Below are 22486 nucleotides of genomic sequence, written 5' to 3' on the forward strand. Positions count from 1 at the left end.
TTGCATCAGTTGTGTACTCTGCAAGACACTGTAATGCGCCCGACTCACCTCTTTGTAATCATGGTCGATGAACACTTTTCTACCACTGGTGCCCTTCCCAGCCAGCCTACCCTTGTGACGAGAATCGGGTTTACCAATCCCTTTCTGTACTTTTAGGTACTCTTGACAGCACTCGACGACTTCTTCAGTACTGTAACCCTCTATCATGGAGCCCTCTGGGTATGCTCGATTATGCACGTATCGACTTAAAACCGACATGAACCGCTCATAGGACCACATTTCATGCAAGTAGCAAGGGCCAAGCGCCTGTATCTGATGAACCATATGAATCATGAGATGTGGCATTATATCAAAAAAAGCAGGAGGTAAACACATCTCTAGTTGGTTTTGTGTCTCCACCACAAATTCATGTAGGTCACTCAGCTCTTCCTTGCCAATCGTCTTCTGTGAGATCTTTCGAAAAGAAGTAGCACATGTGGGTGATGGCCATTTTCAAGAACTCTGGCTTTATAGCCCTGATTGCAATAGGTAGAAACACTGTCAGCATCACATGGCAATCGTGAGCCTTGCATTGTGTTATTGACAAGTCCTTCATCGACACTAGCTTCTTCACATTTGCTGAAAACCCAGTCGGGACTTTGATCCCCCTCAGGAAAGTGCATATAGCTCTCTTCTCGTCTGGTGTTAGGTTGAAGCACGCCGCGGGCAGAGTGTATTTTCCATTAGCCTCAGGTACCGAGTGAAGCTGTGGCATCATGTTTAGCTGCACCATGTCTTTCCGTGCTTTCAGACCATCCTTTGACTTGCCTGTGTCCATCAAGGTAGTAATGAGACTCTCAAAGACATTCTTCTATACGTGCATAGCATCAATGGCATGGGGGACCTCCAAGTCTGGCCAATAAGGCAGATACTGAAAGAAGATCGATTGTTTCTTGAAAGGTACGCCTTCGATAGAAGGTGTGCTTCTATCTCTGTTCGTCCCATCTGGATTCTTCTTTCCATAGACGACGCGTATATTTTTCACCATTCTGTACACATGTTCTCCGTTATGACGTCTCTCCGGAGGGGGTTCAATCTCTAGGGCGTTGTCATAAAATCTAAAGAACAATTTGCTGCGGTACTTGTGACTTGTCTTTAAGAAGCGTCGGTTCCTTAGGTAAACTATCTTCTTGGATGCATCCAGGTACACCCATGTAGTACCATCCAAGCAAACCAAGCATCCCGTCTTCCCTTTGATCTGTCCAGACAAAGCAAACAACGCGGGGTAATCATTGGTAGTAACAAATATTATTGCTCTACATATGAAGTCCTCCTTTCGGAACGCATCGTACATCTGCTCCCCATGCCTCCATAGTCTCTCCATTTCTTGCATCAAGGGCTCGAGGAACACGTCTATATCAATGCCTGGTTGTTTAGGGCTAGAAATAAGAATAGTGAGGAGAAGGTACTTTCTCTTCTGACACAACCATGTTGGGATGTTGTACATGGTCAAGATCACTGGCCATGTGCTGTGGTTGCTCATCCTCTCATTGAAGGAATTCATTCCATCGGTGCTTAGGCCAAACCGTACATTCCTTGGGTCATCGCTGAATTCTTTGTGCTTCTCATCAAACCTTTGCCACTGACTACAATCAGCCGGGTGTGCAATCTTATCATCATCCACCTTGCGCTCATCATCCCACCATGTCATGAGTGCGGCTTCTTTAGGGTTTAGGAACATACGTCTCAAGCGGTCGGTCACTGGCAGGTACCACATTACCAGGGCAGGAATTCTTCTCTGCTTTGCATCATTGCCTAATGGAGTGTCCTCTGGGGGCTGAGATTCTTGTACCACCTTTTTTGTACCCTTCTTATTCCTCTTTTTCCCCGTGGATGGTTCGTCCCCACCGTAAAGGTCATTGTTCTTGTACCGGCTGGCCCCACACCGAGGACATTTATTCAATGACTTGAACGTTTCACCACGAAAAAGTATACAGTGGTTGGGGCATGCATGTATTTTTTCAACCCCCATTGTCAATGGACTTATGATCTTCTTCGCTTGGTATGTGTTGGCGGGAACTGAGTTTGGTTGTGGCAGCACCCATGACAGGAGATGCAATAGATCATTGAAACTACAGTCTGACCAGCCGTACTTAGCCTTCAGGATGAGCAGCTCAAGCATGAAACGTAGCAATGTCCAATGTGTCGGACAACCCTTTTCAACACCATACACAGTCTCCTTCGATGCTTTTGTCACTCTTTCTAAATTTTCTAGACCTTTCGGGCTATTTAGTAAAATCTCTGGTCCAAGGGTTCGAATCATGTCATCTAAATCATCTTCAACTCCGACACGTGCTCCACCATCATTATTGGCACCACCTTCGTCGTTACCATCCCAACCACCAGCATCACCACCTTGTTCATTGCCAAACTCGAAATCCATTTGTGCATCAAGCTCGGCTAAATATTGGGACATGGATTCTATGGTTTCATCGTCGTATTCCTCCTCATCCTCGTCGTTAACAATAACCGTTTCACCATGATGAATCCACACTGTGTAGTCCTCAACAAATCCTCGTATAATCAAATGTGATCTGATGATAGTCACATCTGTCCATGCCATACGGTTCTTGCAATCTTTACAGGGGCAAATAATTGTATCCTTATTCTCTTTCAATGTCGTTGCATGCTTCGTTGCGGCTTCAATAAATTTATCCACCTCTTCACGGAAACCTGCCTTGAACCTTAACGAACCATACATCCAAGAGTTCCTGTACTCCATCTTTTACAACAACAACAAAATAAACATTAAAGGACTACTTATTCAGATATATATAAAAATTAATCAAAGTAATAATTATTTGAGAATAATTGTATATACCTCAGATATATATGAATATAAATCTAATATAATTACATGAAGCATACAAACACACCATGGTAGAGGAAAATTAATTAATGGCCCATTTATCCATAAATAATTAAAATACATATTTATTGATTACAATAAACAATTTCAAAGACAACAATTAGCAATAATTATACTTTACACAATATCTTTCGTATAAACCCTAGTCCAATTTTATCAAACATAAATTTACAAAAACGAAATTAATAAAAAAACCAAACCCTAGATCTAGATCACATGCATATGAAACATCCATAAAACTAACTAATGGTTCACTAAAATCAAGAAACATGGACCAAATAAGGGTATGATCTTGTTCCCCTCCCTAATTTACCCTAGTACATTTAAAAGTTGGGTCTAATTTGCTCATAAATAGCTCAAGCACCATAGAAGAGAGAGAAAAACAAAACTCTAATTATTCACTAATCAACCATTAAAACTTCAAAAAAAAGTGTGGAATAGCATTTTCTTACCTTCTACAACCTCTCCACCAAAGGATTTGAGACCAAAACCTTCCCCCCTTAGTAGAGCAATTTTTGGGAGGTGCCCAAACCCTCCCCAACTTTCTTTCACGGGTTGGAGTGAATGACCCGAGGAGGAAGAAGGTGCTGCTTCACTTTTATATGGGGGTCATTTGTAGGGGCGGCTGGTGATTGAGCCGCCCCTACAAATAGAAGCTATAAATACGGGCCATTTTTAGGGGCGGCTCAATCACCAGCCGCCCCTACAAATACCATTTCTAAAGGCGGCTGGTGATTGAGCTGCCCCTAAAAATCATACTCCATTTGTAGGGGCGGCTCGTATCACCAGCCGCCCCTGCTGTTCCATTTGTAGGGGCGTCTGGTGTCTGGGCACCCGAGCACGCCACTGTAGGGGCGGCTCCATCTCAAGCCGCCCCTACAAAAAAATTGAACCGTTGCTAAAAATCGTTTTCTACGTAGTGGTTGTCTTCGCTATTTGCTGTCACTCCTGTTAAGGATGCATTGGTTGAAGTGGAAGTTGTCTCACAAGTGACAAATGAGGGCCGCATCTTTCTCGTAACCATTGAGTATGGCTCTACAAATTGTACTACCGAGGTCAAGATAGAAGTGCCTCATCGGCTGATGGAGGATCCATGACAAATGCAACATCTTCTCTGGCAGCCCTACATGGCTAGCAAGGAGAAGGATCTGGCATGTCCTCCTATACACCCCCTTTACCACCAGCCATGACAACAAGGTGCCAGCATAAGTCCTACGATAGATATTAACTTCGTCAAAGTGCCCACTTTGCACGGTGTATAGTAGGTTAAAAAATTTGGGTATTGATGGGAAAGGTTTGGAAACTGAATTAGGATGCAATGCAAGACATTATAGACCACCCGAAGAATTTGTTGCCACTGAATCTCATCAAGCTAATGATAGGTCTAAAAGGCCATGCCTTCTGGGACCTTATGCCAGAGGTCTCCTTGCTTCCTCATTAGGGGTTGTAGGGGTTGTCGCTGATGTGGTTGTCTTGTTTTTTTGTTGTGCCATTTACATATCCTCATAGAATGTTTTTATATGGCGTTAGTGGAAATGGCAGATCCGGAGTTAATAGCGAGCTAACAATGGGTGCAAGAGGAAATGGCATGGCCCATGCCCCCTCGTCAAGTAAGCTGCTTCTGTTCTCTTTGTCCTAGGAGGATATAACCCATGCGGTAAAACTTTTTAGCATTTGGATATTTAAAAGTTTTCAGAATGGTCAATGAAAGACATTTTACTAGCTAGAACCCATATTTTAAAATATTCATATATCATTGCAAGCTTGTATAATGATAAAAGAAGACACATCTTGCATAAAGTGAAAATAAATTTAAAACAATGAAATTTAAAAGAAGCTTTTGTGTAATTGATTTGATTTTTTTCTTAACTTTCTTTGTCCCTTGATCTCTTGTATGCGGACTGTACTTGTAATCTGTTGTTTTTGATAAAATTCCAGTCGGGGGTACGACCCCTCCTGTTCTATAAAAAAACAATGAAATGGGTATATTTTTTCATCATGATTTCCACCACAAATTGTTGGTTTGGCAGGAAGTTTGGCTATACCATTATACCATTATAAGACTGGCTACCACTTCACTCACTGAAGTTCACTACCCCAGATCTGGACATCACTGCCGGTTCAAAAACCTACTTCACTGCTGGATTTTGAACCGACAGTGGCATATCGGCAGTGATGGGGGGTTGACATCACTGTCGGTCCTTAAAAACCGACACTGATCTACAGGAAACAGTATCAGTTCCTGGCTCCACCCGGCAGTGTCCAGTTGAATAACACTGCTGGTTTGTAGTGCCAACCGACAGTGACGGTTGCTTCAAGAGTGTCGGTTCTTGGCTCAAGCCAGCAGTGTTGAGCAAGCCTATACTGTCGGTTCATGGATCAAACCTGTAGTGTTGTAGTAAATATCAGTGTCGGTTCATGGATCAAACCGACAGTGTTCTCATAACTATCAGTGTCGGTTCATGGTTCAAGCCGGCAGTGTTGAGCAAGTCAACACTGTCGGTTCATGGTTCAAACCGGCAGTGTTGTAGTAAATATCAGTGTCGGTTCATGGATCAAACCGGCAGTGTTCTCGTAACTATCAGTGTCGGTTCATGGTTCAAGCCGGCAGTGTTGAGCAAGCCAACACTGTCGGTTTCCTTCTAACCAGCAGTGATGGTTACGACAACACTGCCGGTTTGTTGCTAACCGGCGGTGATGGCCCGTTCGTATTTTATTGTTTTATAATTTATTTTAATTTATATTTTTTCGTGGAATCGGATTTTCGCTTTATATACGCTACGTAGACGACAGGTCCATCAATATTAAACATTACAAATGTTACGATTACAATTCAAATGTTCTTATCCACATCTCGATCCCTCAAAATAAAAAAGAAATGTTCTTGACTTCACACATGCTTCTCGGACTTCCTACAATAATCTGGCGAGCCGCTCTGGGCCATACTGGTCCTTGTACCTCATGGATTGTGCAATGGAAAATACTCCATCTTTTTCCAATACCTCGGCTAAGATGAATTTTGCCAGCTCCGATTGTAGTGCGACGATCTCCATGTCTAGCAGCCTTTCGTGCTTAAATTTCTTGCGCTGTCGTTCAAAAAAGATGATATCCAAAGAGGAACAGTAAATCATTTTGTTGAATTATTAATAGACATAAATGAAATGGAGATTATACACACCAACTTATCGGCTTCTTCCGATTTCCCGCCGAATGTAGCGAAGCATTGCCCACATTACATAAAACCCACATTCATTGTTTCCTGCCGGCTGTGATAGGTACTTCCCCTCCATTTCGACAACCTTGAATGGGACCGGTGTCCCACCGATATGTCTTCTTCGGACACTGAGCAACATTAAAAGGAGAAACATTAGAAAGCGGTATGTGTGACTAGAAAATAATAGTTATTAGGATCGCTTACTAATTCAGCACTGCCACCAGTGCATCCAGATGATGAAATGGTTTTTTCTTCGAGTCCCACACCTCGATCAGATTTTTGGCAAGATTGACACAAATGAAGACGAAATGGTTGCTGCAATCACATAATCCTAATTATCGAATAATCTTAACGAAAAAAGAAGCATAAAATTAAAAGCCAAAAACACATACTCGCAGTTGTAGGCTAGAAGTATGTGGGTTTTCTTCTTCATCGTGAATTCGTCGAAAACAGCAATCAATCTCTGTTTCAGGTCTTCCACGTCACATCCATAGAGGCCTAGACATGTCCTCTCATTGACTCACAAGGGGTCCAAGAAGCCTATGTGATCCCATTTGCTTTTTACAATGCAAAATTTTGATATACACCTACATAAAATCATGGGAAGTGCTCAAAAGTTAACAATTTGTCTCGAGAGAGTAGTTAATTGTAATATCGCGCATGTAGGGTACTTACATAGTCCACTAGCATCAACATTTGAACATCGAGATCGCGTTTCTGGTATAGCTGGAACAAGCACTCCCACTCGACATCGAACTTCTCTTCTTCGGGATAATGGAAAACATGTGGCGAACGGATAATAACCTCAAAACCAAAGTCGTCCGTCTCTGTTGCTTGAGCCATGTAATATTCATGCAACTAGCACATATATGTTGTCAGATTTTTATACTCGTCATCGGGAACCAAAAGATTGCCCCTTTCATACTTCATTACCGGTGTTCCCGTCCCTTGTACATCATAATAGATGTTCGCGGCCTCTTCCATGGTTAATCCTAGGTTGTCTTCGACATACTTCTGTATGTTCCTTAAATCTTTATTGTGTATTTCTTCGTCTCTTGTTGTAGCGTATTTATTCTGTGTTTGCCTTTCGAATTCGGACTTCAACATATACGAAGGCAGTGAGGCACAGAGATTGAAGAAACTAACACAATCTTCCTTCGAGATGTGTGCTGTAAATTTTTCTTTCATCAAGGTGGTAACGCTGCCACTAAACTGCCTTTTTCTTTTCTGTTGGTCCACTTTGGGAGCATTAGCGACCTGAATCCAAGGACCTTTTCTGCGACTGCGAGGATGTCCTTGATCTTGTTTTGGGCTAGGTGGAGGAGGAGGATGACGACGAGAATTCTGTTTTCCCGGCACTGATGAAGATGGAGGAGGAGGGGAGGAGGAGGAGGAGGAGGAGTCTCTTTTCTCAGGGCTGATGAAGATGGAGTCAGACGAGGAGGAATAGAAGGAGACCTCTGTCTTCTCGGGGATGATGGCTCTGGATGAGGAGGGGAGTGATCTCTGTTGGGAGATGGTGAGTGATCATCGGGGGTGGGCGAAGACTCGCAGTCGTCCTCATTATCAGAGGACAATTGATGGTCAAGCTTAATGAAGCGCTTGCGCTAGGCCACTTGAGAGCCCTTGTTTTGACCAAGTTTTGGCATGTCTTCCGCTACGGGATACTCAATGGGTATCTTGTTAAACTTCTTATCAAGTATTCTGTCAATGGTGACGCAAGCGTACCCTAGTGGAATTGGGTAGCCATTAATTGTCCCATCTCCTATAGGCCAAGGCCTGGCCGAGCACCACCTTGTCCTTTGTCCATTCCTGACGGATGTACAACCTTGACATTGATGGGTTCAGTGATGTCATCCACCGGATGAGGTAGATTCGCCTCTTATTCGTCGAGCAGGGGTCGATCCGCAGCTGCTGCGACCCCTAAACTGTGGGCTAAAGGCACTAGGAGTAGGGTTTTGTGGTACTACTGACCCCTTGGACAACAAAATTTGCTCGACTCACGCTTCAACGGTCTCCTCAATCTATGCTTCCATTCTGTCTTCCATCTCTTTTAGTCTCCTCAAATACTCTGCCTCATGTTCCTCTCTACCCCTCGAGCGGCTTCGGTAAGTGTTAGATTCTTGGGGGAATGCTAGTTTCCAAGGAACAACACCGGTTCCTCTAGTGCGACTAGGGTGCTCCTTGGTTCTGAGTGCTTGGGTGAGCATGTCTTTCTCCCTATTAGAAGTGCGAGTCCCTTGCCTCACCTCCTCAGTTACCTAGGAGATCCTCTGGATGAGTTCGCTCATGGGTTGATTTGAGGAGCTAAAGCTCCCGTCCTCGGCGTGCCGTACATTTCTCCCCATACAGTATAATACCGATCTGGGCTCCCAATCGGCGGTCTCAACCTGAACGCCTTCCTCAGCAAGGCGATCCATCTTTTGAAGTTCTGCTTCAAATTCTAGCATCTTTTTGGCGTAGCCACGAGAGCTCGAGATGATGAGGATTCATCGCTTTCTACGAATTCTCCTTATTCTTCCTGCTCAGTTCTAAGTACTCCTCGGATAACCTAGTATTCCTTGAAATCCTGCCAGAAGTCCTTCTGCTTGCTAAACTGTCCACCATCGAAATCTGGCTCTTTATTTTGGAGGACAAAATTCTTGTACAATGTCCCCTTGAAATTCTTGAAGCATGTCCCCATGATTTCTTTTGCTTTTTCTTGACTAACTCCCTGTCATACTCGGCTGGGAAAGTGAAATACTCTGGGATCTTGACATCCCATATGTAATCCTTCTCGCTTTCGGGAACCCTCCACCGGTCATCATCTTTCCCAATCCACTTCCTGTACTTAATCGGGATGAAGTCCCTAACAAGTAACCCGAGGATAGTCTTGTATTTGGTCAAAGCTATAGGTGGTGAGAGTGGATCCCTGAATTCATCGAACTCAGTAATGTGCCAGTGTGCATTCCTACCAACAGGAATCTTTGACACGCCTCGCTTGGATCTGGCCTTCCTGCTACCCGAACCCTCTGGCTCCTCGGCCGGCGGAGGCTCCTGCTAGAGACACTAAGTAAGCTATGACCCTCTCAATTGATTAGCGTGTGTGGCTACATAGTGACATGATACCAAAGTTACCTGGCCATCTTGGTCATTTTGACCCAGATCGAGCAGGCCGGACGGGGTCCATGGCTGCTCGTTCTCACCGACCTGATTGACACCGTCACCGTTTGTCGGATCATGCGGCTCTCCCGTCCCAGCGATATCAGCCGCTTCTTGTTGCCGATCAGTTCTTCGGCGATGGGGTAACAGGCGACGATGAGTCATGGCTGTGACACGATCGTGGTTAGTTTTGGCCAGCGGACAACTACTAATAGCATATGTTCATATATATATAATATGTTTAATGCAAAGTCTAATAATAAGTCCACATACAACAAAGTCAAATAATAGCATATGTTCACCTAGAACAAATTCATTGTTTGATTGACCACATACAACAAAGTCCACCTACTCTTCTACGAAACTAAGCCTACATCAACTTCCAAATAAGAAAAGCGATGACCATAGCCATAAATAAAAGCATGACATCTTTCCAAGACCAAGGAGCAATTCTCCTAATCTTCACATCTCCGGCGGGTGGCTTCTCTTCGATCTCCAGTGCCAGCGGATGGCCATGGTTTGCATTCATTGGACCATAGTAGGCCGGTTGCCCATGGTTTGCAAGGTAGGCCGGATGACTATAGTAGGCCCTCAAAGCTTCAGCTTCTGTGTTGTATTTTTTGTGCAAATTACCAGGGTAGCGATTGACTTGAGCATAGCAATCTTCCCAGGTTCGATAAATCCTAGGCATGTGACCAACATGCACTACATACCATGCCATGGTTGCCTATACATTTAAGTAAATTAGGTTGTCATTCAAACATGATGTATTCTTATACAATTTAATATATTTACGAATAACACACGACCATTGCATAGATAGGAGTGTTTGGAAAATAGCTATTCACGTGCCTTAGTAATAGTTGTTAGATGTAGGAAAGATATAAAGAATATTTTTTATTCATTAAAAACCAAATGATGATTTAGAGAGCCAGTTTAAGACTTTTGGATATACTCCTAGAGATGTCTAAGAGTCTTCAGTCTCACTATAAATCCCCCAACCATCGGCGCGAGGTTCTTTCACAAGTATCAGTGCAGGTAAGCATCTTTCCAAATTAGTGATACTTTGATCTGAAACTTACATGGTTGGTAGGGGCAAATATGCATCTCATACTATCCTAGGAAAGTGACATGCAAAAACTCATAATAAGATAGGATTGTTGGAAAATATTCCCAGTTTAATGCACAAGGCTACATAACTATGTATTACTTGTAATCTTGCATAAGTTAATAATTATGCATCTTTATGCTGATAGCATGGAGAATTCCATGACAAGTTTGGACATATATTAGTTCTATAGGTCTAAAGTATATATACTCCATCCTCACATCCAAAAACATTGAGCATCGGTGGCACAGTTCCAAAAACATTGAGTACCCTGCCTGATGGGAGCGCAGTTGCAATTGCAAGCTACGAGGTGAGGCCAGCCATTGGTTTCACATATGTATCCGGCCAAGCTCCAATGATGCACAAGATGGTTTCACAGAGAAAACATAAGTTTGTTTCACAGAGAAAATGCAAGTACTCCGAAAACAAACTACCATTAACAGTTCAGAGAGCAATTTCTGTCAAGTATTACGAGTCCCTGCTATGTTTATCCTGGTAACCAAAAATAAAATTACGCTTTTGTTCTTATCAGTATACTGATGAATAGAGCTGAGCAACATGCTACTAAGTAACAATGTACTACTTACTAGCAATGCATCTAGAAACACAAAGAAACTAGATAGCACACACTGTGTGGCAAACCTAGGTTCTAGCATTCACAGCTGCATGATCAAACTGTATGACAGCACACACTGCATGATCAAACTGATTCAAGTAAGCAGCTGTGGGACATTTCATCAGACATGTAGCGGGCAGTGAGCCACGCACTCACCGTGGGGGGGGGAAGCAGCTGTCTGCGCGCTCCTGAAGGCCTCGACGGGTGGAACGGATGGCGTAGTGCTCCAGCTTGGCATGGACGGCGTGGTGCTCTGGCTTGGGGCAGTGGACGGCGTGGAGCGGTGCTCTGGCGTAGGGAGGTGCTCCGACGTGGGGCGCTACTCCAACATGGGGCGGTGCTCTGGCGTGGGGCAGTGCTCCGGCATGGGGCGGTGGACGGCGTGGGGCGGTGCTCTGGCGTGGGGTGGTGCTCCGGCGGTGCGGGGGGAGGGGTTGGCGCAGGGTTGAAATAAATTGGGACAATTTCAACCCATGCCACTTTTATAGCAGTAGCTCATCACTGCCGGTTCTGCTTGCAAACCGATAGTGATGGGGCACATCACTGCCGGGTCACTCCCCAAACCGGCAGTGATGTGTGTAGCAGTTAGGTGTTAAGTAAGATAAGTTTTCATTTTCTTTCGAACTCCTACTGGCGCAATGGTTAAGACCCCTCAACTTAGCCCTGAGACCCGTGTTGAGTCCTAGGCGGCCCAAATTTTTTTGTTCTATTTTATAAATTATTAATTTATTTCAGGAAATAGCTCATCACTGTCCGGTTTTGCTTGCAAACCGACAGTGATGGTGTACATCACTGCCGGGTCATTCCCCAAACCGGCAGTGATGTTGTGTAGCAGTTAGGTTTAACTTAGGTGTTAAGTAGGATAAGTTTCCATTTTCTTTCGAACTCCTCCTACTGGCGCAACGGTTAAGACCCCTCAACTTAGCCCCGAGACCCGTGTTCGAGTCCCAGGCAGCCCAATTTTTTTGGTTTAATTTTATAATTTATTAAGCGGTCTAAAGGTCAAAAAGATAAAATAAATGTGTTGCATCCCTGAATCGAACCGAAGCCTACAAGTTCCAGAGCAGCGGACAAACCATTGAGCTATCACCTGATTTTGGAAAGTTTGAAGGAATTTATTCCTTTGAGTGATTATCTGTCCCTGCTTTGCGCGTAGGCCCTTCAACTCCCCGGCCACGCTGGTCGCGCGGTTCCCATATGAAGAGCCGCTGTTTTAATTACCCGGTCCATGAAGCGCGGTTCCCATGAAGAGCCCTTCAGTTCCCCACGAAGAGACGCCGCATTTACCCATCCATCGGCTGCTCGCGTTCCCAAATGTAGGGCGCTCCGTCTTCCCAATGCAGGCGCAATGGGGTTCAACGTAGTTCCCAACGCAGGTGTGCTCCGTCTTCCAAGGGGTGTGAGTTATTACACCATGATCAGTTCCACCACAGACAGCCTATATAAGCTAGGCCCCCATGCACACAGTCGGCCGCCACACCACCGTGCATCAAGAAAGAGAAGCATTACCTTCCCACGCACACCTCGCCCCCGCCCTCGACCCACCGCCATGCACAATGCCTCCCGCTTGAAGACAACATGGGCGAAGCTGAACCCATCGTCCTCACGTCGCCCCCTAACGCCTCCACCAACGCCGTCGTCTGAATCAGACCTCGAGGTGAACCTCGAGGATGATCCAGACCGTGAGACCGCATCGGAGGAGGAACCAGAACCTCTTCCGGTGGAGGAGGTTGTCTTCAACTCTTGGAGACAGCTCGGAAGGAGGAGGAGGACCGGCACCTCCGCGCCATCACACAGAAGGAGACCGCTGACTGCATCCTGAAGCGCGTCGTCGAGGATCTCCAAGGAGGAGGAGCGCCGCCGCGAGGAGGGAGGATAAGAATCGCCGCCGCGAGGAGGAAGGAGTGCCGCCGCCAGGAGGAGACCGAGCGGTGTCTCGCGATGGACGCAGAACGTCGCGGGCGCAGGGCTGAGCGAAAGAAGCGCGAAGAGGACCGGCAGCAGGGGGACGACGCATGCGGCAGCACCGGCAGTAATTAGTAGCAACTAGATTAATCAATGCCTAGGTCGATGTAATAATTTACTGGTGCTGAAAAAACCAGTGTCGTCCGAATCCTTTGTTTGATCATCATCACCTTGGGTTGATACTTTGCAATTGCATATGACCTCTCGTTTTATTTGCTTACATATTGGATGTTGCATTTTGTATACCTCGTTTTGCTTACCTCGTTGTCACGAAGACCGTAGTATATGATATGCTACGTACCGGAGATCGAGGGGGCCAACAGGACTGTTGCTCTTCTAGATAATACCGTGTTGCAGCATGTCTGTCATCTGTCACATCACTATCGGGCCATTCTTTAAACCGGCAGTGATTTCCGTGTGTGGTTACAGCATAAGTAACTTATCTTTTCCACATCTTTCGAACACCTCCTACTGGCTCAACGGTTAAGACCCCGCAACTTAGCCCCCGATACCCGTGTTCGAATCCCGGGCGGCCCAATTTTTTTGGTTTAATTTTATAATTTATTAAGCGGTCTAAAGGTCAAAACGATAAAATAAATAAACCATGGCACACATCCTATACTAGCGCAGCGGTTAAGTGTCTGAACTCTGTAGCCCGAGACCCGAGCTCAAACCCGAGGGCTGGCACAATTTTTTTTAATTTTTTATATATCACTGCCGGTTTTCAAAATAAACCGACAGTGATAACAAGCATCACTGTCGGTTTCTTCTCATCACTGCCGGTTTCTTGAAACCGACAGTGATGTTTATATATATTAAAAAAATTCTTTTATATACTGAATAAATAGAAGCATATGTATTCCTATGTCGAAATGGCTTGAATTTTTTTGACAAGCGTGTACACCCAAATTAAGATCCCACACAGGATCTTAGGTTTTTCTAATCATTTTTTATTAATTATATTTTTCTGTGTGCTGAATGAGACAAAAGAGGGTGAATTTCATCTTGGACCCAATAGATTTTTTCATCCACCTCCACAAAATTCTTATCCCTAGGGCACATTAGAGCCTGTGTAAAAGTTTGGCACCATTCCGGATCTTTTCGTGGGTAGACTCAGTTCAACCTATAATTAAACGGTCTCGTCGCGCGAAAATTCAATTAAACCTCAGAAAGTAGCAAACCTTCTCCGGAAAATCCCAAACTTGGTGTTTCCTTCACACGTGGCACGTGCAAGCCTAAGAAAAAGTTTGAGACCAATACGACACCGGAATGCCTATGAACCACAGAAACCTTGATAACCTATGTGTATAGTCATGGTTCGATGAAAGGGCACATGTACCTCTGTGAAGCATGTATACTCCGCCTATGTCGAAATGGCTTGAAATTTTTTTGGCAAGCATGTACACCCAAATTAAGACCCCACACAGGATCTTAGGTTTTTCTGTTCATTTTTTTATTTATTATATTTTTCTCTGTGCCAAATGAGACAAAAGAGGGTGAATTTCATCTTGGACCCAATAGATTTTTTCATCCACCTCCACAAAATTCTTATCCCTAGGGCACATTAGAGCCTGTGTAAAAGTTTGGCACCATTCCGGATCTTTTCGTGGGTAGACTCAGTTCAACCTATAATTAAACGGTCTCGTCGCGCGAAATTCAATTAAACCTCAGAAAGTAGCAAACCATCTCCGAAAATCCCAAACTTGGTGTTTCCTTCACACGTGGCACGTGCAAGCCTAAGAAAAAGTTTGAGACCAATACGACACCGGAATGCCTATGAACCATAGAAACCTTGATAACCTATGTGTATAGTCATGGTTCGATGAAAGGGCACATGTACCTCTGTGAAGCATGTATACTCCGCCTATGTCGAAATGGCTTGAAATTTTTTTGGCAAGCATGTACACCCAAATTAAGACCCCACACAGGATCTTAGGTTTTTCTGTTCATTTTTTTATTTATTATATTTTTCTCTGTGCCAAATGAGACAAAAGAGGGTGAATTTCATCTTGGACCCAATAGATTTTTTCATCCACCTCCACAAAATTCTTATCCCTAGGGCACATTAGAGCCTGTGTAAAAGTTTGGCACCATTCTAGATCTTTTCGTGGGTAGACTCAGTTCAACCTATAATTAAACGGTGTCGTCAGCGCGAAATTCAATTAAACCTCAGAAAGTAGCAAACCATCTCCGGAAAATCCCAAACTTGGTGTTTCCTTCACACGTGGCACGTGCAAGCCTGAGAATAATTTTGAGACAAATACGACACTGGAATGTTACACGAATTACATGCATGACAATAATTAAACACACAAAGCCGTACATATTAAAATTAGAACCCAATTAAACTACGACCTTGAAAACCTAGCTAAATAAACATTAATTACTATCGGAATCACTGCCGGGATCGATCGGGCCACGCACACTAACATGCCTCTGTAGCCATATATGGTAATTGATGTCACGGATTATGTATCCGCTTGTATCGATGAAGTCCAATGCCCTAATGAGTGCACTCTCTCGTGCCTCACAATACCGAAAGAATGGTCGGCCATAGATGTAACCTACTGAACGACCACTGCCCCTGTTAGTAATCCTTATGCAGTACTGGCGTCCTTCTATAGTGAGCTGGCCGAGGTTTCCATTGCAGAAGTCCCAATCGTACCCGAGTTGCTCCGTAGCTTGGTCTAGAACGGCCCACAAGCCACATGCAGCATAGGTAAGGTCCTGTAGCGCAATCTGCATGTGGAGAAAAAGAAAAAAATTAGAGAATGTTATTACAATAATAAACAACAAATAACCACGACTCAGGTATAAGTGACCATTTTACCACATCCGCATGGTTGTAGCTCGCAAACCATTCGCTTGCTTGCGGGACGGGGATATCACCAGCATTCAAAGCAAGTGCCTTGAAGTGCGAGAAATCAGGCACATCATAGCAAATACGTCGAAGTGCCTCTAAACAAATGCGCACGGCACTTAATTGGGCGCTTATCATGTCCGGGCTCTGTATTCCCGTCCCGTGGATATGGTTCCGATGATTTGAACCCCTCACAGGGATGAAAAAACTGAGTTCACACGTCCATAGCCGACCACTTGCATTAGATGCCGTGTTCTCGACTGATGTCCGAGATAAAGAACCAGCTAAGTGCTGTTCGCAGCCAATCTATTGGGGATATAGTCTGCGACATATATGCATGCAACAATGATATTAAACTAATTACAGTTATTTGTTAGCATCAAAAAACAAAAGATGTTGGAAAATATTTCATACAATAGCTGGAACAGGGAACCGTGGAATGGCCACATTAGGAGCGAATGGCTCATCGCCAGGGTGGAAACCTGGTTCTTGTGGTGGGGGAGGTCCGTTGTTCATACCACCTGATCGATAAAATGCAAAAAAAATATGAACATAAAATATATGCACAAAAAATTCTTCCAAGTAAAATGTGGCAACATAATTAAATATAGATCGAATGCAAGGAATAAGAATATATATAAATGTAGAATGCAAAGAAACATGAATATAAATATAGATCAAATGAATATAGATAGAATATTGGAGAAGACAACATATCAATACCATTGAAAAATGCAGGAGCCATGACCAAATCACGTAGAGAGAGAGTGGATGTCTTGAGAAGTGAGAGTGAAATGTGAGAAATGAGACTGAGAGAGTTCGTGGGTGGGTGGGAATCGATGTATGTGGCCGGCAGTTTGTTTTATATAGGGGGGCATGGACATCACTGCCGGTTTTTAAATAGAACCGACAGTGAAAGTTACTATCACTGTCGGTTTTTAAATAGAACCGACAGTGAAGGTGACTATCACTACCGGTTTCTAAATAGAACCGACAGTGAAGGTGCATATATGTGAAGGATATATTTATTTAGATACTACAGTGGGAAAGTTTTAACAACAACGATATATTTATTTAGATAGTAATGAAATACATCAAAAAATTAGAAATAAGTTACATATACGATAACAAAGACCTTACACTAAAATTACATATACGATAACAAAGACCTATTTGCATACAGGTCAATGTTACCATCAATGTGTATCAACACATTATAATTTAACCACCTCAGTAGCATTCTTCTAGCACCAACTAGGGTCAAACAACAGCACCGAGGTGGTCTACGAGCTATACCGGTTGGAGATGATAAGGTGGCATCGATGAATCCATGCCTCTGCTGTACAGTCTAGAGCACATCGGATTCAGCTCGGCACCACAGCGGATGGCTCTGTGAACCTCGTGGCATCTCCAATCTTCGGCGTTGCTCTATCTTCAGTAGCATTCTTCTAGTACCTCATGTGTGCACCATTTTGGTGGACTACGATGCATAATTATATATGTGGTTTATTATGAGAGGAAAACATTGTATCATGGCTGATAAGGCCTAGTTGAAACCAACATGCATGGAGAGGCTAGCTCCTGGCCGAGGGCCATTTTATAGAGGCTAGCATCGTGGTACATTTTTATTTTGAACTAAAGTTGTCGGGGTTGGTGGGAGCAGTGTTCCAACGGTTGTGCTCATGGGAGCACTGTTGGCATGTGAGGAGCATCTACATATCACTGTCGGTTTTAGTTTAAAAACCGACAATGAATGGGGCCTTCTGTGTCGGTTTGAGCAACCGACTATGATAGAAGCTATCACTGCCAATTTTAAAACCAAAACCGACAGTGAAGGGCCCTGCCACCAACTTTAGGTAAAAAATATTAAAAAAATAGTGTCGGTTTGGAGCCTGCCATCGCAGCCTTTTATAAAAAATATAAAAAAGTTTGACCCGCTTGAGATTCGAGCGCGGGTCACGGGGTCGAGAGTGCGTGGCCTTAACCGCTGAGTTAGGATAGGGAGTTCGGTTAGAATGGTTTTATTTTTTCTTTTATCCCATTGTAATGCACTACTAAATAATAAATGCAAAATCAAAAAAGTTTGGCCCGCCTGGGATTCGAGCGCGGGTCTCAGAGTACAGAGTGCGCGGCCTTAACCGCTGAGCTAGAATAGGGAGTTCACTTATTTTGCTTTTCTTTCTTTATTTATTAATAGAAATAATGCAGTTAGTTTATATTCTAAAATAACACAAAAATTTGTGTCTTGATTATTTAATTCTATGATAATGAATTAATGGTCTATAATTATCAAATAATAGTGTTTGTGAACATCATCTTAATATTTGATTACATAGTCAATAATTAAATTGTAGAGATGCGCACAAAATATAAATTAAATATTCAGTGTGAATTACTGATACAACGTCTGCATAATGATTACATAGTTAACAATAATCTAACTATCTTTAGGTCCATCAACAATGAGGGCCTCATTGTGATCAATTCGTACGTAAGCAGGTTCGTCACCCTCTTGAAGGATAGGTAGGGGTACGTTCAGCCCGAATGGAGGCATTTCCTGATAGCCCCTGTAGTCTTCTTCGTCCGTCACTCCATCGACACCGACAATCTTCCTTTTCCCTTCTAGGACTACTTTTAGCCTTCCTTTTGTCTTGTTGTCCCTTGCATAGAAGACTTGCATAACATCTCTTGCAAGGACGAAGGGGTCGTCTCTGTATGCGGTCTTAGTGAGATCAACGGTAGTGAACCCTTCGCTGTCAGTGTTGATTTCCTCGAGCCGGACCCACTGGCAGCGAAAAAGAGCTACCTTCAACAGGACCGTAGGCTAGCTCCCATATCTCCTCTATGAAACCATAGTATGTCGCCTGCACGTTGCCAGTTCTCGTCGTGAGCATCAAAACTGAACACCACAATTTTGGTATGTGCTCTTTCCATCTTGCTTTTTTGTGTAAAATGTGAATCCATTGATCTCATACCCTTGGTACTTAAGATATGTACTCGAAGGTCCCTTGGCTAAGGCATCCAGTTGATTACCCAACTTTATTCCAAGCAAGCGACGTCGCAACCAGCTGACAAATTCCTCCTTATGTTTTTTATCCAGCCAAGCCTGTGACCTGCTCGGATACAGAGTTTGCAGCGATTGCCTGTGCTCATCAATGTATGGCATCACACCCTCGGCTTGCTGGAGAACAGCGAACTAGTGCCTGTCTGAAAGAAACAGGGTCGTCTACTGTAACAGATTTCTCCCCGATCGTTCCTTTGCCACGTAGTCTTCCCTCATGACGAGATTCTAGAACTCTGACCCTTTTGATGTCTAGATAATATGTGCAGAACTCAATGGCCTCCTCCATTGACCATCCTTCAACCATGCCCCCTTCTAGCCTAAATCTGTTCCTAACATACCTCCTGAAAACTTTCATCAATCTTTCGAAAGGAAACATCTGATGCAGGTACATTGGGCCAAGGGCTCTAATTTGGTCAACAAGATGAATGAGCAGATGCAATGAGATATCAAAGTAAGTCGCGGGAAATGCATCTCAAGCCTAACGAGAGTTTCGGCTATGTCCCGCTGTAGCTGCTCTAGCGTGGACACATCAATGACCTTTTTTGAGATCGCGTTGAAGAACGAGCAAAGCTTTATGATTGGGGCGCAGACCTTTGGGGGGAGGATACCACGCAGGGCAACAGGGAGCAGCTGAGTCATAATGACATGACAGTCATGGGCCTTCATAGGGCCATAGTTGAACTTGAGTTCTCTCATGTTCACTAGCCTCTTCGGGTTCGCACAGTAGCCCATCGGGACTTTGAGTTCATTGAAGAAAGAAATAAGCGCACGCTTTTCTTCCTTCTTCAATGTCCATGACGCAACCGGAAGTTCGAACTGGCCATTCTCTAGCTCCACGGGATGCAGCTCCTTCCTGATTCCCAAGTGTTGCATGTCCAGGCATGTGGCTAGTGAATCCTTCGATGTCCCCCGGTGTCCATCAAGGTGTTAAGAGTGTTAGCGCACACGTTTTTAGTGATGTGCATGGGATCAAGACAGTGGCGTACACTCAGAAATGGCTAGTAAGGTAGTTTCCAGAAAACCATTTTTTTCTTCCAAACGCTCCCATCAGGCGCTGCTACTGCATTGTCCCCCTTCCCAAGGACAACCTCCAGTTTGTTGAGTTCTCGAAGTATCGCAGGCCCGTCTCGATATTTTGGAGCTAAGCGTTTCTCAATAGTACCATTGAAATCTTTTCTGTTCCTGCGGTAAGGGTGATCCTTAGGTAGGAACCTACGGTGTCCCATATAAACTATCTTTGAGTTATTTGGCAGATTTACCGCATCGGTGTCGTCCAAGCACTCGACACATTCAAGTATAGCCTTTTGTCTTCTCTCCGGACAACGAACCTCGACCTGGCAGGTCGATGATTGTAGCGATAAGTACTCCCTTGATCGTGACATGTTCCTTTTTGTACTCGTCCCAAACATCCGGCACACCCTTTTCAAACATCTCCACTAGTTCATCGATCACTGGTTCCAGAAACACATCGATGTCATTCCTAGGCTGTCTTGGCCCTTGGATCAGTAGTGGCATCTGGATGTACGACCGCTTCATACAGACCCAAGGTGGAAGGTTGTATATACAGAGCGTCACTGGCCAGGTGCTATGATTGCTTCTAACCTGGTCGAAAGGATTCATCCCATCTATGCTCAAAGCAAACCAAAGGTGCCTTACCTCTCCACCGATGTCCTTATAGAACATAGTATTGATAGTCCTCCAGTCATGCCCATCGGTGGGGTGCCTCATCATTGTATCTTTCTTACGCTCTTCGCCATGCCAGTGCAACTAGCTTGGCTGACTTTGCACATGCAAACAGCCTATGCACCCGGGGAGCTATAGGAAATACCAAATGACCTTTATGGGACCTCCTCTGGTCTTGGTACCCTCATCTGACGGCCCTTCCTTGTACCGTGGAGCTTCACACTTGGGGCACTTGTCCAAGTCTTTGTATTTTTCTCCACGGTACAATATGCAATCATTGGAACACGCGTGGATTTTTTCAACCTCGAGGCCGATGGGGCAGATCATTTGCTTGGCCAAGTATGTCTTTTCTGGCAACTCGTTTTTTCTGGGAGCATTTTCCTTATTATACCTAACAACTGATCGAAGCCTTTATCGCTCAATCCGTTTGTCGATTTGAACTCTAACAGCATGATGTCGGCTTCCAGTTTGCTCATTGGACAATTCCTATACAATGGTGTTTTGCCATCTTGTCTCATTTTCTCTAGCTTTCTCAGCTGTCTTTCACTAAGACATCTGGTCTCTATATTACGTAGCAGCTGAGAAATGCCATCGTTATCCTCGGTGTCGTCAGCTAGCATGTTCCTAAACACATTATTAACTGTGGCCATAGGTTCCGTATTGACACCGGGTTCCTCGTCAGCATCGTGGATGGCTACGTCAGGCATGTCCACATCATCATCGTTTTCCCATAGAACATTCACACCAACCTCGCCATGCATAGTCCATATCGTATAGTTTGGCATGAACCCCCTGGTAATCAAGTGCGATCGTATAGACTCAATTTGACGAAAGTTCCTATGATTCTTGCAATCTTTGCATGGGCAGAAGACAGGGTTCCCATTCCCAGCATGGGCTTTGGCATCGGTGATAAACTGGCTGACGCCATGCATGTACCGCTTGTCCGTTCAGGACAGATGCATCCACTCTCGATCCATCTCTGCACAAAAAAATACTGAGACAGTAATTACAAAGAATTAATAAGAAATCGAGCTTCATGAACAACAATTGTAGCTCGAAAGTACCATTTTTGGAAAACATTATTGTACACTAATTATTGAAAAATTGAAATTGGTAGCCCCGGCCCTGTAAATTGAAAATCGTAGTAAAAAACAATTATTGCACAATATTGAAGAACAACTATTCTACTCTACTTCTAAGAACTAATTATAGCATCACATACTAACAATGATGATCTTGACCACCATGGAATAATTAGCTAGGAATTTAAATGTGTTCATAGACACCAACCTTTTGGATGATGGACTCACCACAATTTGAGCCTGGCACAAATGTCCAATTGGAAAAGTGCTCTCTAGAATGGAGAAAGAACTAGAATGAGAATCAAGCAATGTAGCCATCAAAACGAAGCTAATTAAGCAACAAAATCAAAGGAGTCGATGTTTGTTACTAACCTTAAAGCAAAAAGATCAAGCCATTCTTCAAAATCCAAGCACTAGCTTCATGGTGAAGAGCAGCCACAACAATGGAGGGAAGGTTCCAAACACGCGCCCCTGTTCTCGGGATGGAAGAGAGGAGAAAGGAGAGGACGGCTGTAGCCTTTTTTCTGTTGTAGGCTTATCACCGTCGGTTCTTGGCTAGAACCGACAGTGATAGGCTCTATCACTGTTGGCTCTTGGCTTAAACCGGCAGTGATGAGTGCCCGCCAAAACACTGCCAGTTCAAGCCACAAACTGACAGTGATGTGGTCCTTCACTGCCGGTTTTAGCCCAGCCTCAATTATTTTTTTCATTTTCAAGCTCATAACCGGCAGTGAAGGTACATCACTGCCGGTTCTCACAAATTCGGCAGTGATGATGCCGGCAGTGATGTGCAAATCTGGCGTAGTGGTTGTATAGTACTCCCTCCCTTCACCAAAAGTGATGCT

The 22486-nt window shown here is 44.1% G+C and overlaps 1 long non-coding RNA gene across 1 annotated transcript; it reads right to left on the reverse strand.

Annotated features, from left to right (window-relative positions):
* Positions 1-21311: 21311 nt before the first annotated feature.
* Positions 21312-21915, reverse strand: LOC136482758 (uncharacterized). The gene is made up of 2 exons (XR_010765187.1): positions 21850-21915; positions 21312-21538 (listed from the first exon to the last, which is right to left on the reverse strand). It is a non-coding gene; the product is annotated as an uncharacterized lncRNA (long non-coding RNA).
* Between the last annotated feature and the right edge of the window lie 571 nt (positions 21916-22486).

The sequence above is a fragment of the Miscanthus floridulus genome, chromosome 9 (genome assembly GCF_019320115.1).
Source record: "Miscanthus floridulus cultivar M001 chromosome 9, ASM1932011v1, whole genome shotgun sequence".
Classification (NCBI taxonomy): domain Eukaryota; kingdom Viridiplantae; phylum Streptophyta; class Magnoliopsida; order Poales; family Poaceae; genus Miscanthus; species Miscanthus floridulus.